General features: G+C 42.0%; 1 protein-coding gene across 7 annotated transcripts in view; it reads right to left on the bottom strand.

Annotated features, from left to right (window-relative positions):
• The window catches only part of TRAF3 (TNF receptor associated factor 3), a 120,461-nt gene that overhangs the window by 38,025 nt on the left and 63,785 nt on the right, over positions 1-18,651 (bottom strand). For 6 of the 7 annotated variants that reach the window (XM_064571629.1, XM_064571631.1, XM_064571630.1 and 3 more), the window contains one exon: positions 17,658-17,783. The exons of the other annotated variant lie outside the window; for it this stretch is intronic. The gene's annotated coding sequence lies outside the window, so the exon portion shown is untranslated. The remainder of the gene's footprint in view (positions 1-17,657; positions 17,784-18,651) is intronic. 7 annotated transcript variants of the gene reach the window in all.

Raw genomic sequence — 18,651 nt, 5'->3', positions numbered from 1 at the left:
AGGGGTTCCGGGGGAGGAACCAGCCAGGCAGGACATCCGGCACTTAGTGGCCTGGGTGATAAGGCTGCCCCAGTGTCCTTCCCTGAGGTGGATCCTTGGGCACAGCATTGATCCTCAGGGCCTCACTTCTCTTCACCTGAAAAGCAGATACTACCCCTAACTGTCCTAGCACTATCAGGCGTCACTGTAATATTTTATGCTGAATCCATCTGCAGACTCTGCAGCATTGCATACAGAGAAGACACGTCCTCCCGCCAACAGTGGTCAGGAGGTCTGACAAGGATTGGGCTGTTTCCCCATCTTACTTAGCCCCAAGCCTTGTTTTAAAAGCCCCTTCTCAGCAATAGGACAAGAAAAAGAAATAAAAGGCATCCAGATTGGAAAGGAAGAAGCAAAACTATTTGTTTTCAGATGACATCACCCTGCATATACAACTCACAAAGGAATCAACTAAACACGAGTTGAACTAATAAACTTATTCAACAAAGTTGCAGAATAAGAGATCACTCTATAAAAATCAATTGTATTTCTATATACTAGCAATGAGCGATCCAAAAATGAAATTAAGAAAACAATCCATTTGTAAGAGCATCAAAAAGAATAAAATATCCAGGAATACACATAACCAAAGGAGGGCAACATATGTATACTGAACATTACAAGACACTGTTGAAAGACATCAAAGATGTAAATAAACTGGAAGCCATCCCATGTTCATGGGTTGGAAGACTCGACACCTGATGAGGTGGCCACACTACTCAAACTGATCAGATGCGTCTCAACCCCTATTACAGTCCTTGCTGGTTCTTTTTGCAGAAGTTAATAAGGAGAACCTAAAAGTCAGATGGAAATTCAGGGGACCCAGAATAGACAAAACAATCTCAACAAAGAACAGAGCTGGAAGACTCACACTTCCTTGCTCTAAAACTTACTACAAATTATTCAGGACACTGTGGTACTGGCGTTAGACATACAGATCGATTAAAGAGAACTGAGAGTCCAGAAATAACCCTCATGTTTATGGTCAACTGATTTCTGACACGACTGCCAAGGTCTTTTCAATGGGGAAGGAACAGCACGCACTCAGTGCCAGCAACCTCACTATTGTTTTTGAACAAAGAAGGCCCTCCTTCTGGGTGTTCTCTTTACAGCTCTTCAAGGGCTGTACTGGTGGTTACCACCCAAGAGCGGCTTATAGCCATGTCTTTCCCTCCCAGGTGAGCCACTCAGCATACCTCTGGCAAACAAAGTACTGTTTCAGGGAGGACAGCTGGGTGGGTTCTAAGACCTCCCTGTCTGGTATCCTCCCTTCCTTCAAAAAAATGCATTAGGTGATATCCGACATATAAAAAAGGTGATTATGTGCAGGGGGCGCCTGGCTGACTCAGTCAGTAGTGCATGTGACTCTTAATCTCAGAGTTGTGAGTTCAAGCCTCAAGCTGGGGGTAGAGCCTACTTAAAAAATAAAACGAAATAAAGATTATGTACAATACACAGGAAAGGCAAGAATACAACAAAAAAAGAGCCCCAGAATCCACCACGTGCTTAACGGTTACCACCTACCCGTGTGCTTCTTCCTCAGCTGTCATCCTGCCTCTCTCCAGAAGCAAATGTCAGCCTGAACTTTGCATCTGTAATTCTAGCATATATATTTTTCTTCTTAAAAAATATACTTTCGCCTGTTTTTAATTTCACAGAATGCTGTCACACCATATGTAGCCCTCTGCCATCAGCATTGTAAGTTTTCACCCAGGTTTGCTGTGTGCAGTTCTACTTCATGCATTCTCACTGCTGCGCAATATTCCACAAGTGACCTAGCCATTTTCTGATCACAGCTGCCAGTCCTTGCTATTATGAAAAGTGTGCTCTGAACATTCTGGCACATCTGTTCTGGGGCCCTTGTGTAAGTTTCTCTAGGGTCTGTACTCTAGATCAGGGGATCAGGGTTTAGCAAACTGAAGTGTGTGGGTCAAATCTAGCCAGTAGCCGATTTTTGTTAGGTTATGGTTACCTATTGCCTATTTCCTTGAGCCAAGAATGCATTTTAGATTTTTCAAGGGTTGAACAAACAAATGAAACAATGGCAACTATATGACAAGACTGTATGTGGTCCACAAAGCCTAGAATTATTTACCATCTTGCCTTTTACAGAAAAAAAGTCTGCCAATCCCTGCCAGGGACTCTGCATCTAGAGTCCAGAGGAACTGCTGATCTGCAGGTTGTATGCACAGCCAATTTACAAGCTAGGACCAAACTGCTCTCCAAAGCAAAGCAGCATAAATGTTTCTCTTAATCCACATCCTCACCAACACTGGGAATCGGACATCTCAGGTTCTGCCAACCTAGCAAGTACAATGGTTTCTGTTTTCTTACTCTGATGATTAAAAAGGTTTAGCATCTTTTCATACATTCATGGGCTCATGGGCCACTTATGCTTTTCCTTCTGTGAAATGCCCGACTGTGTCTCTCTGCCATGTTTTAATTGGGCTATTATCTTTTACAATACTGATTTGTGGGGGTGACCTACATATTCTGACTGTTAAACCTACACCTGTAATATGTCTTCCCCCAGTCTGTGGATGGCTTTAACTTTATTTATGTCTTTTAATGAAGAGAAGTTCTTAATTTTAATGTAGTCAAATTTATCCAGATCTTGGCCTTTTAAAAATATTCAGATTATCTTACAGGTGGTGCTGATGAAAAAGGGACAACAAGCAAATATGAAACTAAAATAGAAAGCAGCTCCAACTCTATTACAAAATCGTTTTCAAAAGAAGAATATTATGTTCTAATAAAACTAGCAAATAAGCCACTATGTCAAATAGACTCACACTGCTCAAGGAAAACATTCTTCCTATACAAGAGCTGTTCAAGTCAGAAATGACATGAACCCTGAACGGACCCCGGGGGTAGGCCCATGACCTTCTGCATCAGTGAGATGGCAGATGTGGGCCTTAGCTGACCCAGGGAAAACAGGAGCTAGACACCTCAGCAGGTGCCAGGACAGGTGGATAGATGAATACTCTCAGGTGTACTGATCATCCCAGATTCTACCAGCCATCAACTGTCACTATGAAAAGTCAGTTCTGATTTAAAGTGCGAGAATCATCTAATCACTTCCTAAAACAACTAGGATAATAGGAACGATGTCTTTAAGTCTTAAAATAAGACAAATACCCACCTATTCTGTCCCAAGGAAAAGGAAGTTTGGATTTGGAAAAACCACCACTGGAGGCAAATTTTTCATAATCAATTCAGAGGCTGACAATCATGAGCTTTCCTAAAGTTGGACAGTAATGTGGTGATCACCTTGAGACCATCTACAAAGTCACGCAGATGGAGAAACCGCGGAGGTGAATCTGCTTCAGGCTCCCTTCAATCTATGTAAGAGGGAGGACAGAAACCTCAAGATCACCAAAGGAAGCAAAACTTCAATCTGCAGGACCAAGTTTTCAGTAGCAACATGGGAGGGCACAGTTTTGACCAGAATGCCCTCTAACCAACAGGCACAAAACAAATACGAAAAATAATTTATCTTTTATCTTGTTCACCTCCCTAAGCCATCTTAAATCCTTTCTGAAATCAGGTGCGGTTACTTAAATTAGGCAAACTCAAAGTTAGTCACAATTAGTCACAACAGACTAATGAGTGGTATCAGTGAAAATGGCTGAGTAAGAAACTCCAGAAGTTTATCCTTCAATAAAAGCAGGAAAAAAATCCTGGCAAAATCCATCAGATAGATACAACTTCTTTGGGACCTTGGAAACTAACTAAAAGCTTGCAGCAATCAGAGGCACACTTAATCATGAGAAACCAGCTGAATCTTGGTAAGAACAGTGAGCTCAGTGGCATTTTACCCAGTCCTGAACCCGTGTGCCAGGATAGTGGCCTGGAGGATAACAGTCTGTGATCCTGGGACAGGTATTTGGCAGGAGGTGGAGGGGTAGTGGAGAAGAACAGACCTCATTTGCAAAGAATTTCGGTGGTTTGTTTTGACCAACTCAAAGCACTTAGCTTTACCTTAATAGACTCAGAATTCTCCCAATGCTGAGGTGGCTTCTGGTGATGGTGGTAGGCGGGGTGGTTACTGAAAACATTTAGGGGCAAATCTATTAGTCACCATTGCCTGGAGCAATCAGTAACAACTAAGGGAAATAACAGATTAACCAAAATGTTGAGAAGAAAAGCTGGGGGAAAAGGGCTCTGACAGCTCCAATGTGTTTCTGGGAATCTAGAAGGCCACACAAATGCCCAGGGCTGTGTGCATGCTTAGGAAAGACCTGAGAAGACCTTAAGCCTCTGGCTGACCTTCAGGTTCTGCACAGAGAAAGTGAATGGTAAGTAAGAGTTGTTGACTGCCCAGCTGAGTGTCCAACACTCATAAAGACTCCATCTGAAAAGACTGGGAGATCATTTTGGTTGTAGGCACTTAAGGAAATCTGTGTCCAATCACTAGCTTACTACTATGCTAATTGAACAGGGACTTCAGTGACCACAAGATAAAGAATATAAACTTTACAAACTTAGCTCAAGAATTCATTACACAAACAACAATTATAACTATAAATCCTGGGGAGAAGGGAGAATCTCATTTCCAGATTTGCCACATTATAATATTAAAAATGTCCAATTAAAAAAAAAAACTACAAAGCATGCAAAGAAACATGGAAGTATGGCCCATACACAGGGGAAAAAGCAAAAAATAGAAACTGTCCAGGAGGGAACCCAGACACTGGACTTATAAACACTTTAAATCAGCTATTTTACATGTATTCAAAAAGATAAAGGAAGCCATGTCCAAAGACTAAAAGGAACCATCAGAACAAAGGTTCACAAAACAGAATATCAATAAAGAGAAAATTTTTAAAGGTACAAAATAGAAACTCTGGAGTTGGAAAGCACAATAACTGAAATGAAATACTCACAATAGGGGCTAAACAGCAGAACTTAGCAGGCAGAAGAAAGAATTGGAGAACCTAAAGATGAGTCAACTGAGTTTATCCAGTGTAAGTTACAGAAGGGAAAATACAACAAAGAAAAATGAACAGAGCCTCAAAGACCTGTGGGGCATCATCTTCACACCAACATATATATTAGGGGAGTTCCAGAAAGGACAGGAGGGAGAGAAAGGGTTGGAAAGAATACCTGAAGAAATAGTGGACAAATACTTCCCATAGTTGATGAAAAATATTAATCTGCACATCCAAGAAGCTCAACATCATATAGGCTAAACTCAAAGAAATCCACACTAATATACATTATAATCAAACTGTGGAAAAACAAAGAGAAAATTCTGAAAGCAGTGAGAGAGAAGCTATTCCATACATACAAGGATTTCCTTAATAAGAGTAACAGCTGGGCACCTGGGTGGCTCAGTTGTTAAGCGTCTGCCTTCAGCTCCCAGGGTCATGATCCTAGGGTCCTGGGATTGAGGCCCACGTAAGGCTCCCTGCTTGGCGGGAAGCCTGCTTCTCCCTCTCCCACTCCCCCTGCTTGTGTTCCCTTTCTCACTGTGTCTCTCTCTGTCAAATAAATAAATAAAATCTTAAAAAAAAAAAAAAAAAGAGTAACAGCTGACATCTCATCAGAAGTCATGGAGGACAGAAGACAATGGCGTGACATGTTCAAAGGACTGAATGAAAAAAATTAACTAAGAATCCTGTATCTAGCAAAAACTATTCTTCAAAAATGAAGGAAACTCTCAACAAAAAAAAATAGAAAACTGAATCCAACAGCATATTAAAGGTATTATATACCATGACCTAGTGGGATTTATCCCAGGAAGGCAAGAGTGGTTCAGTGTAAGAAAATCAATCAATGTAATGTACCACATTACTAGAACAAGGGAGAAAAAAACCCACACAATAATCTCAATTGATGTAGAAAAAAAATAGCTGACAAAATCTAACATCCTTTCATTATAAAGACCCTCAGAGAACTAGGAATAAAAGGGAACTACCTCAACAAGATAAAGGATATCTATGAAAAACTCACACTTCATGGCAAAAGACTGAGAGCTCTCACCCTAAGATCAGCTAGAAAGGGAAGGATGTATGCTTTCACCACTGCTATTCAACATTATACTGGAAGCTCTAGCCAGAGCAAGAAAAAGAAGTAAAAAGCATCCAAATAAGAAAGAAGGAAGTAAAATTATTTCTATTTACAGATGACATGGTCCTACATATAGAAAATCCCAAAGAATTCACAAGAAAAACAACTAGAGCTAATAAAGAAATTCATCAAAGTTGTGGGGTACAGGATTAAGACAGGAACATCAGTTGTGTTTCTATACAACAGTAATAAACAATCTAAAAAATATATTAAAAAAGCAATTCCATTTACAATAGCATTCAAAAGAATAAAATACCTAGGAATAAATTTAACCAAGGAGGTAGAAGATTTGTTCACTGAAAACTACAAAACAACTGCTGAGATTAAAGAAGACACAATTAAGCAGCAAGACATTTGTTAGCTCCAAAACAAGTCTATGTACATGGATTAGCAGAGTAAATATTGTTATAACGGCAATACTACTTGTTGGTTAATTTATGTGTTAACGTGAATGGACCATAGGGTGCCTAGATATTTGGTCAAACACTATTTCTAGGTGTTTCTGTAAGAGTGCTGGATGAGATTAACATTAAAATTGGTAAACTGAGTAAAGCACACTGTCCTCCCCAATATGGATGGGCATCATCCAATCAAAGGCCTGCATAGAACAAAAAGGCTGACTCACCTCCAAGTAAGGAGGATTCTTTCTATCTGCCTTCAAACTTTAGACATCGGCTTTTTTCTTACCTTTGGGTTTGAACTGAAATATCAGCTCTTCTGGATTTTGAGCCTGCTGGCCTTTAGACAGGAACTACACCATTGGCTCTTATTGCTTCAGGTCTTCAGATTCAGGCTGGAACTAGGCCATTGGCTCTCCTGGTTCTCCAGCTTGCCAACTTACCCTGCAGATCTTGGGACTTGCTTGCCTCCTTAACAGTGAGAGCCAACTCCTTATAATAAATATATCTTTCTAAACAAGCGTGTGCACGCACACATGGGTTCTGTTTCTCTGGAGAACCCTAATACTCTACCCAAAGTGATCTACAGATGCAATGCAATCCCTATCAAAGCTCTAATGGCCTTTCTTCGACAGAAACGAAAAATCTGAGCCTCAAATTCATATGGAATTGCAAGGGACTGCAAAGAGCCAAGACAACATTGAAAAACAAAAATGGGGCGCCTGGGTGGCTCAGTTGGTTAAGCGACTGCCTTCGGCTCAGGTCATGGTCCTGGGGTCCCGGGATCGAGTCCTGCATCGGGCTCCCTGCTCGGCAGGGAGTCTGCTTCTCCCTCTGACCCTCCCCCCCTCTCATGTGCTCTCTCTCTCTAATAAATAAATAAAATCTTTAAAAAAAAAACAAACAGGGTGCCTGGGTGGCTCAGTTGGTTAAGCGACTGCCTTCGGCTCAGGTCATGATCCTGGAGTCCCGGGATCGAGTCCCACATTGGGCTCCCTGCTCGGCGGGGAGTCTGCTTCTCCCTCTGACCTTACCCCCTCTTGTGTTCTCATTCTCTCTCTCTCTCGCTCTCAAATAAATAAAATCTTTAAAAAAAAAAAAAAAAAGAAGTTGGAAGACTCACACTTCTCAAACTTACTACTTCAAAACCTACTACAAAACTACAGTAATCGTAACAGTGTAATATACCGGCATAAGGACAGACATACAGACCAATGAAATACAACTGAGAGTCCAGAAATAAACCCATATAGCTATGGCTAAATGATTTTCGATAAGGATACCAAAACCATTTAGTGGTGGAAAAAAAAAAAACAAAACAGTCTCTGGGACAACTGGGTAACCACAGGATGAAGGATGAACCTGGACCCTTACATCACTCTATATATACAAACTAGGATCAAATGAGATTACCAACTAAAATGTAAGAGGTAACACAAAAAACTCTAGAAGAAAACACTGGGGCAAATATTCATAACCCTGGATTTGGCAAAGAATTCTTAGATATGACACCAAAAGCACAAGCAACAAAACAAAAAATAGATAAACTGGACTTCACCCAATTTGAAAACCTCTGTACATAGAAGGGTGTTACCAAGAATATGAAAAGACGGGGCGCCTGGGTGGCTCAAGAGGTTAAGCGGCTGCCTTTGGCTCAGGTCATGGTCTCTGGGTCCTGGGATCAAGCAGGCATCAGGCTCCCTGCTCAGCAGGGAGTCTGCTTCCCCCTCTGCAACCCCCCCACTCATGACAGGTGCTCTCTCTCTCTCAAATAAATGAATAAAATCTTAAAAAAAAAAAAAAAAAAAGAATGTGAAAAGACACAAAATGGGAGAACATACCTGCTAACCACATATCTGATAAGGGTCTACTATCCTAAATACATAAAGAGCCCTTACAACTCAACAACAAAAAGACAAAACAACCCAATTTAAAAATGGGCAAAATATATGAATAAACATTTCTCCAAGGAAGATACAGAAATGCCCACAAGCACACGAAAAGATGTTCAACATCATTAGTCACTAGGGAAATACAAGTAAGAACCACGATGAGTTACCACTTCATACCAACCAGGATGGCTGTAATTCTTCTAAAAAGGTAAAATAACTAGCATTGATGAGGATGGGAGAAATTGGAACCTTCATACACTGCTGGTGGAAACATAAGATGGTTCAGCTGCTGTGGAAAACAACCTGGTGGTTCCTCAAACAGTTAAACATAGAATTCCCATATGACCCAGTGATTCCGCTCTTAGGTACATACCCAAAAGAACTGAAAACAGGTACTCAGACATATGTACACACATGTTCACAGCAGCACTCTTCACAATACCCAGAAGGCGCAAACAATCAAAATGTCCATCAACAGATGAATGGATAAACAAAAGGTGGGATCTCCAATAGATTATTATTCAGCCATAAAACAAAATGAAGCAATAGTGCAGGCTGTAACATGGATGAACCTGGAAAACGTTATGTTCAACGGAAGATACCAGAAACAAAAGATCACATACAGCGTGATCCATTTCTTTTTTTTAAAGATTTTATTTATTTATTTGAGAGAAAGAATGAGAGAGAGAGCACATGAGAGGGGGGAGGGTCAGGGGGGGGGGGTAGCAGACCCCCCGCTGAGCAGGGAGCCCGACGCGGGACTCGATCCCGGGACTCCAGGATCATGACCTGAGCCGAAGGCAGTCGCCCAACCAACTGAGCCACCCAGGCGCCCACGTGATCCATTTCTAAGAATACACAGAATAGGTGAATCCCTAGAGACACATAGCAGACTGGTCCTTGCCAGGGGTTGAGGGGAAGAGCAATGAGGACTAACTGCTTAAAGGGTATGGTGTTTCCTTTTGGGGTAATGAAAATGTTTTGGAACCACACATAGGTTGTGGTTATACAACACTGTGAATGTACTAAATGGCATGAATGGGTTACTTTAAAATGGCTAAGTTTATGTTGTGTCAATTAAAAAAATTAATGTTTAAAAAAAGCTGACCATCATGAGATATTACTTCACAGCCACTAGGATGGCTATAATAGAAGAAAATGGAAAATTCCAAGTGTTGGTGAGGACATAAAAGAAACTGACCACTAGGATGGCTATAATAAAAGAAAACGGAGGGACGCCTGGGTGGCTCAGTTGGTTAAGCGACTGCCTTCGGCTCAGGTCATGATCCTGGAGTCCCGGGATCGAGTCCCACATCGGGCTCCCTGCTCGGCAGGGAGTCTGCTTCTCCCTCTGACCCTCCCCCCTCTCATGTGCTCTCTGTCTCTCTCATTCTCTCTGTCTCAAATAAATAAATAAAATCTAAAAATAAATAAATAAATAAATAATAAATTAAAAATAAATAAATAAAAGAAAATGGAAAATTTCGGGGCACCTGGGTGGTTCAGATGGTTAAGTGTCTGCCTTCGGCTCAGGTCATGATCCCAGGGTCCTGGGGTCAAGTCCCGCATCGGGCTCCCGGCTCAGCAGGGAGCCTGCTTCTCCCTCTCCCTCTCTCCCTGTTCATGCTCTCTCTCTCTCTCTCTATCTCTGTGTCTCAAATGAATTAAAAAAAAAAAGAAAGAAAATGGAAAATTCCAAGTGTTGGTGAGGACATAAAAGAAACTGGCCACTAGGATGGCTATAATAAAAGAAAATGGAAAATTTCGGGGCGCCTGGGTAGCTCAGATGGTTAAGCGTCTGCCTTCGGCTCAGGTCATGATCCCAGGGTCCTGGGGTCGAGTCCCGCATCGGGCTCCCGGCTCAGCGGGGAGCCTGCTTCTCCCTCTCCCTCTCTCCCTGTTCATGCTCTCTCTCTCTCTCTGTATCTCTGTGTCTCAAATGAATAAATTAAAAAAAAAAAAAAAAGAAAGAAAATGGAAAATTCCAAGTGTTGGTGAGGACATAAAAGAAACTGGAACCTTCATACACCTGCTGGAGGGAATGCAACATGGTGCCTGCACTGTGGCAAAGTTTGTCAGTTCCTCAAAAAGTTAAACAGTTACCATTTGACCCAGAAATTCTACTCCTATGTATATACCCAAGAGAATCGAAAACACATGTTTACACAAAGACTTGTACACATATGCTCAAAGCAGCAACATTCATAATAAACAAAAAGAATAGCCCAAGGGGCCCCAGAAAGAGATGACCAGATAAACAAAATGTGGTCCATCCACACAATATACTATTATTTCACCATAAAAAGGAATGAAATACTGAGACGTGCTACAACGTGAATGAACCCTAAAAACACTGTGCTAAATAAGAGAAGTCAGAAACAAAAGGCCACATATTATATGATCTCGTTTATATGAAATATTCAGAATAGGCAAATCCAGAGTCAGAAGGGAGATTAGTGGTTACCAGTGGCTGGGGCAAAGGGAAAATAATGGACAGTAACTTTTAATGGTTACAGAGTTTCTTTTTGGGATGAATGAAAATATTCTGGAATTAGTGCTGATATTTTAAAATATGGTGAATATACTCAAAACCATTGAACTATATTTATTATTTTTGAAGATTTTATTGATTTCTTTGAGAGAGAGAGACACAGCGAGAGAGGGAACATAAGCAACGGGAGTGGAAGAGAGAGAAGCAGGCTTCCTGCCAAGCAGGGAGCCTGATGTGGGGCTCGATCCCAGGACCCCGGGATCATGACCTGAGCCAAAGGCAGATGCTTAACGACTGAGCCACCCAGGCGCCCCTGAACTACACTTTAAATTATAAATTTTTTCTTATTAAAAAATGTAACGTAAAAAAAAAAATTTGTAACGTAGTATAATATAAAAACCACTCTTCAACAACCCCAAGGAGAAAAATAATAATGGCAGTAACAACATAAAAAAATGGCTAGCACATTTGAACCTGATGTAATAAAATTCTGTCCATATTTAGATCCAAAGAATTTCATATTATTGTATTTTAATAAAAAAATTAAAAGTTGAGGAGTGCCTGGGTGGCTCAGTTAAGCATCTGACTCTTGATTTTGGCTCAGGTCATGATCTCAGGGTCCTGGGATCGAGGGCAGTGTTTGACTCTGCACTTGGCGCGGAGTCTGCTTGAGATTCTCTCTCTCCCTCTGCCCCTCCCCCTGCTTGTGTGCCCTCTCTTTCTCTCTTTAAAATAAAATAAATCTTAAAAGTTGAGAGGGGAAAAGATATTAGAAGGCACTGAAAAACTCGAGGTAATAATGTTTTAAATCAAATAAAGAGGGGCGCCTGGGTGGCTCAGTCATTAAGCATCTGCCTTTGGCTCAGGTCATGATCCCAGGGTCCTGGGATCGAGCCCCACATCGGGTTCCCTGCTCTGCGGGAAGCCTGCTTCTCCCTCTCCCACTCCCCCTGCTTGTGTTCCCTCTCTCGCTGTGTCTCTCTCTGTCACATAAATAAATAAAATCTTTTAAAAAAATAAAAATAAATCAAATAGAGAAAAATAAGTGGCCAAGGGACGAGTGCCAACATCAACACATACCCTGCTGAGTGCCCATGCACATGGTAAATGGGTATCCACTGGAGCTGGCCAGATCGGAACAACACTATCTAGTGTAAGTATAGTTCAAAAGCTGATAGCGTGTTCAAAGGCCCCCAAACTAAAAACCACTGTAAAAAGAAAGTTCCTGCAAACATATTTACTGAAAATGCTAAACTTTTCCATCTGTGATGGCAATTTCCAACCTGCAACTGCATCTGGACATCCACACCAAGCTATAGAGAGGCCAAGAATCCCATCGTGTGCTCCACATGTAGGCTAAGCACGAGAAGTAGCAATGTTAGAAAAGTCACATCTTTGGAACTTTCCAAAATATGTGATCGTGAAAACCTCTGACTATGTTTCTTGATTTAAATATACATATTTATTTCACTTGCTTATACATGGGTATAAAAACAGTTAAATTCTGCCTTAATTTCTAAAGTTTAGATGCGACAATTATAGGTTAATTAAATCCTATAATATTTACAATAACTGTGTTGAAGAAAACTAATGCACACTCAATCCGATATATTAAAGAGGTGGTAGAGGAAGGGCAACTCTTGGGCACAAGTGGATTAATATTTGACAGGCCAGTCTGGGCAAGCAGCCTGGGGGTTACCACACCCAGAGTGGACACACGTGCCTCCGGTCAGAGCGCCGGGCCATACAAGTGATGAGAACCTGAAGCTTCTGCCAACACCTCACCTTTTCAGCATCAAGTGTGGGAAGAAGATGTTTGCTTCCACACACATCAAGAAAAATGTTCTCCTGGGGCGCCTGGGGGGCTCAGATGGTTAAGCGTCTGCCTTTGGCTCAGGTCAGGATCCGGGGGTCCTGGCATCGAGCCCCGCGTCAGGCTCCTGTTTCAGTGGGGAACCTGCTTCTCCCTCTCCCTCTGCCTCTCCCCCTGCTCATGCTCTCTCCCTCTCTCTCTCTGTGTCTCAAATGAATAAATAAAATCTTAAAAAAAAAGAGAAAGAGAAATGTTCTGCTGAACAGAAACAATAGATACACGAAGCAAAGAGAGCACAGTGGAAACTATGAGGTAGGGAAGGGATGTGACTGAGAAATGACTCCGGGGGTCTGTGCACTCTGGGGAAAAGAGAAGCCAAGAGCAGAAACCAATGGGAAGCAGCAGCCGTGGAGGTGGTGGCCGGGGCTGCCCCAAGGACCAGGGCCTGCCCAGGGCCTGCCCTTCGTAGTTCTAGAACTCCCACTCTGCCGTGTCCTCTGAGTAGAATTACTACTCTATTATTACATTATTTACTTTTGCTACATGTTTAGGCATGAATTTATTACATTCTGAGGCCATATTTTTACCCAAATGCAGAAACTTCTATTTGAGAAAATTCACAAAATTTTGGTTTCTAGTCAGCTCCGCAGGAAGCCCCCCTCTCTCAGCTGAGGCATATCCGTACTTAGGGATACAGCAAAGAGCTGGACTGGATTCCTCTGCGCCTTCATTACTCTAACGATTTATCTTCCCTACTTGTGATTTAAGTTGAGCTACATCTTACTTGGAGATTGGAAATTGGAAACCAAAGCACATCTGCTGACAAAAGGGTTTTCCAAGAACTGGAAAGCCCGGGGAAAACCAAAAAAGGGAAGCATCAGATAAACAAAGAAAATGGCTCCTGCCAGCAAGAAAGTACTAAACATAACATGGATGTAGGAAAATGAGCTCGACATCAAGCCCAGCAGGGGAATTAAAAATATCATTTAAGTAATGCCAATAAAAGATGAGAGAAAACCATAAACGGACAGGTGTGCTCTGTTGATAAAAAAAAAGTTTTCTGGCAATACGTGTTTATGCAAACATTTCAGCACAGGCTCTTTTCACGATACCTGATGCCAAATGCTCGGCTAGGAGAGAGGGCCTGTGGATGACGCACTGACAAAGTAAAGAAGAGAGGAGACCCATTCTTCTCCAAACAAACAGGCAGATCATAATCATGTATGAAAAGCCCCACTTGAGAGAGAGAAAGAGACTGGGGGGGGAGGGGCGATGAGGACAGGACAGACGGCTGGCCACAGGCTCACAGCTGGAGAAGAACCAGATTAAACCCCAGTATAACACTTGGTCTTAAATCCTTTAGAAAAACATGTGAAGCCCAGCACTGCCAATATTCCTTGATTTAGGGATTTTTTGTAAAGCACTCCTTCAACCCTGACTGTGCAAAGAAGCTGCGCCTCTCCTGGCCCAGGGCCAGAGTCCTGCCGTCTGGGAGGGAGACAGGCTGAGGCCCAGAGCACTCGGCAAGCCACAAAGACTCATATCCAGGTGGACGCAGCCCTGAGCTGAGCCTGGACAGGAGGCAGAAGCAGCTGCACACGTGTGATAAGGTTCATTTCCCTGGAGCATCAACTTTACTTGAAAATATGAGTGAAAAACATATCGCGTGGCCACATGAAGGACTGGATTACAATATTTAAATCGACTTTTAGAATAAAGCATGAGATTTCACAAAACACTGGCTCTTATGTCAATGCCCCCTCCCCAAATCTCTCCAGCAGACTCCCCCCTTTCTGACTGTGGTCTAAAGGCAGGGGCTGTTCGGGTGCTGGTGCGGACACTCTTCTCTCCTCCGCACACTCATGCTGGCCAATCGCACCCCCTCCCAAGACCTCATCCGGCAGACCTGTACCCATGAGCTTCTCCTCTGAGCACCGCAGCACCCTTCCCGAGCTCCCAGACCACCTCACTCAGTCTGTCCTGCTACACAGGTCCCTCGTATTTAATGCAGCCAACATGCAATTTGCCGTTCTCGGTGCTTCCCATCCCTAGTTGACACATCTCTGCCTCCGCCACAACAACCTGCTCCCACCTCAGGAAGCACCACCAGCACTGAGCCAGCCGCCCCAGCAGAACCGTCCTAGCCTCCCTGATTCTGACAACCATTTACTGACCAAGACCTGTTGGTTTCAGCACGCCTGATCTAACTCCCTGTCACCACCACCTCTGTGGATATAGGGTGTACATTTTTTTTGAAGATTTTATTTTATTTTTTTAAGTTATCTCCACACGCACTATGGGGCTCGAGATCAAGTGTCGAATGCTCCACCAACTGAGCCAGCCAGGCGCCCCACGGTGTACATTCTGTTGCTAGGGAGATGCTCTCAGATTCAGTTTACTTATCTGCAGTCTTTCAGCTAAAATAACCCATCTTGAGCTTCTAGTCCAAACCTTACATTTTATACATAAGGAAAACCAGGCACAGACAAGCAATGTGCTTATAAGGTCCCCAAATTACTAAGAAATCAGCAACTGACTAAAGAGCAAAACTGATGACATTCACACACAGGAGAAACACATACGGACTAAAGCCAACATATTTTGAAAAATAAGCTTTTTTCTGTAATACATCCAGCATGATGGAATACTACACAGCTACACAAAAAAGAATGAGGAGGATCCGTGTATACTACAGTGTGGGCCTCACAACATGCTGTTTAAGTTTAAAAAACAAAAACAAGATGGAGAAAAGCTGTATTGTATGCTACCAATTTCTAAGAAAGAGGGCTGTGTGCACATACATACATTAAAAATAGATCTGTTACCTATGGAGGAAGGAAGAAACAGTATAAAGATTAGGAACAAAAGCCTGATTTCTGAAAATATTTTATTTTGATTTGGAAAAATGAAAATGTTTTATAAACTTACAACAAAATTTTAAAAGAAGCTATTCCTTCAAATTCAAATTAAAAAACGGATATGACTGTGTAAACAACTTGCTGGCACGCTAAGGGGCTGGCTCAGTGACTTTAAAGCTTAATTTGGCAAAATATCCCTAGGGATGTATACTCTAAAGACAAAAAAACCTGCAGGAAACCCTAAACTGTTTTCAGGAATCATACTGTTGGTAATATATTGGTATTGTTATTCTAAAGTATCACATAGATTTTTATGGGGTAAAACAAGTAACGATGCTAATGTTGTTAGAAACCAAGGTTTTCAGCATTAGAGAAAAAATATATCAATATAAACACAAAGAAGTAAAAACCAAATAATACTAAATTTGAAACAAACAACAGTGTGAACTCATGATATTTTCACTTAAAAAGCATATTTTGCTAGGCTGTCTGTCCAAAAGGCCTGGAAACAATTAACAGCCCGGTAGTAGTGAGTCTCCCCAGTGCCCAGAGTGTGGTCTCAAGATTTTCTACAAAAGGGAACCAGAGCTGCTCAAAGAAAGAGGCAATGCCAGGTCTGGGGCAAAGAAGTTTAGAAGGAATCTGAAACATGTTACCAGCACAGAAAGCAAGGGAAGGAAGAGTGTGGGGCCCATCAAAGGACAAAGGAGCCCACTCAACGAGGCTCTGGCTGGCCATAGTGGCTCAATGTTAGCATCTATAAGAATCCTAATTGCGAGGGATTTAAACATACCACAGAGGACTAATTTCATGAGTTTGTCACACTACTTAAAACAGTCATTGGTCACTTTGGGAGTGGCGGGAGAACCATCTCACTGTTTTGAGATCTGATAAAGAGAACCAGCATTGATCCTCCCTTTTCTATTTGAACTGCCCTTTAGGGCAACCAAATACTTAAGGAGGGGAAGTTTCTATCTGTCGAAGTATTTCAGTTACTCAAGGCAAAGTAGATGATGAAGCGTGTAACACCATCACTTCATGACTTCCAGTGACTGAGGCCAGGCTGGCCCCGAGCCTGGAAGACCTGCTGAGGGCACACAGCACCGCCTCTGCAGGGCCTGCCCTCCAAGGCCGTGCCGGGCCGCGGGCAAGCCGCTGGATCTACCCACCACGTCACAGCAGATGCAGCGGGCAGAAGAACGCGCTCAGTGGAAAGGGCAAAAGTCAACACAGGGAAACCTCTGACTACAAACAAGCAACCAAGAAAACGCCAGAGGAAAAGGGACAGGGAGGGGTTGTCGAGTGATGGAACAGACTGAAGGGCCGCATTCGCTAGCTGCCACTGTTTGAACCCCACTCCACACAAACTAAAAAACTCAAGACAGCTGAGAAAAACTGAGTAGTCCTGTGATTATGAATGATTTTTAAATAGCAGTTTTCTTGATACTTACCAATTTATCAAAAATAGCTATATATTAAATCTCACTTTGGATGCAAATATTTCAAACCCATTTTATATTTATTTTACTGTTCTAACATATTAAAGAGTTCTTAATTTCAAGTATAAAGTGCCACTCAAATCATAAATTAGAAACTAAAACACAGGGTATTTTGTTTCCTTTCAAACTCCTAGAGAACCATGGTTACAGAGCAAACAGTCCAAGTATCAAAAGATGCAATCCTGAGCTGAGTAGGCCTCCAGCCTGGGCCCCTGGCAACTTCATGGCAGTGGGTGTCCTGCTGGGAAGGGCGGGCCTTGGGCTTTTGGAGGGCAGGCCTAGGAGGCAGAAACCCCTCCCCTGCCCTGGGTTTCAAACACATTCATCATTACTGGGCCATCAGGTGTAATGTCACCTATTCTCCAAGTGTAATGCTGATTTAAAAAATGAGAAATAAAAATAAGTTAGACACACACCAAAATATGGTGCCATGTGTGTGGAAGATACTCAAATACATCTGTCACAGAGTGAAACTGCTAAAGCCAAAAATGAGTAAGTTCAAGATGTGTTTTAATCACTTTGTTTTTAATGAAAAGCAAACTAGTTCCAGCTGCAAAAAGAAATCTATACAAATTAAAAATTTCCAGTGACATACCCGTGTGTCATACGCTGTAAGGAAGATACAGCAAAGCTCAGTCCGGGAGGAAGAGACTTCGGTAAAGAAAGAAGCGAAACAGTGCCAATCTTATCCTTCTTCAAAGAATGTAGTGGAGTCTCTTACCTGGGGAGTAAGAATAATACTTGGTCAACTCCACTGGGAACATTTTTCCAGATTTTAAAAACAGAAATCCAAAAATGTAAATTAAAAAAAATGATCAAGAAAGAAGTTTAAAGAAAACATTTTAACCACTCTACAGAAACATGTGCTTTGGATTTTCCACATTTTTTTAGTTGGACACAAATTACAAAGTCTGAATATGTTCAGACTACTTTAATTTTAAAATAACTTTTATCTTAAGTATTGCACACATAAAAAGCACAGGCAACACGTACATTCGGTACACAAACACTAGTCCAACTACCATCCAGGCCAAGGAAGGAAGATAACACTGCTGAAACCCCAAAAACTCTGGGTGCCTCTTTCCGACCCCAAACCCCTTCCTCCTCCTGTGAGCAGCAACTACCCTAGCCTTTACGGTTATCACTTTACTTTTTAGATGTACCATCTAGGCATGCAGCACTGATATAGCTTCCTTTTGCCAAAATTTGAATTTTATATACACAGAATTATGTTGTATGTATTCTTTCACCTTGCTTTTTTTTTTTTTTACTCCGCCTCTGCTGCTGTACCTGCCATTTATTTTCATTGCTGTGTAGTATTTCACTGTGTAAATATACCATAATTTACTTATCCATTCCCCTGTCCCCTCAGTAGTTCCTGCTTTGAAGCAAACACACACTACTGATAGTAGATCTTCCTGGTGCAGCTACCTCAAGCACATGAGCATGTATTTCCCCCGTGCAGACCCAGAAATGGGATTTCTGGTTACTGGGTATCAATTCACCCTTGCTACATAAAAGCCAGACTATTTCCCAGATCAGTTGTTACAATTATACTCCCACCAGAAGCATGTAAGAGAGTTCCTGGT

The sequence above is a fragment of the Mirounga angustirostris genome, unplaced genomic scaffold (assembly GCF_029215605.1).
Source record: "Mirounga angustirostris isolate CCGP_5_RB_7025 unplaced genomic scaffold, mMirAng1.0.hap1 SCAF_9, whole genome shotgun sequence".
In the NCBI taxonomy this organism is placed as follows: domain Eukaryota; kingdom Metazoa; phylum Chordata; class Mammalia; order Carnivora; family Phocidae; genus Mirounga; species Mirounga angustirostris.
The sequence above is the reverse complement of the archived record's forward strand: the minus strand, read 5'-3'. Positions and strand labels throughout refer to the sequence as shown.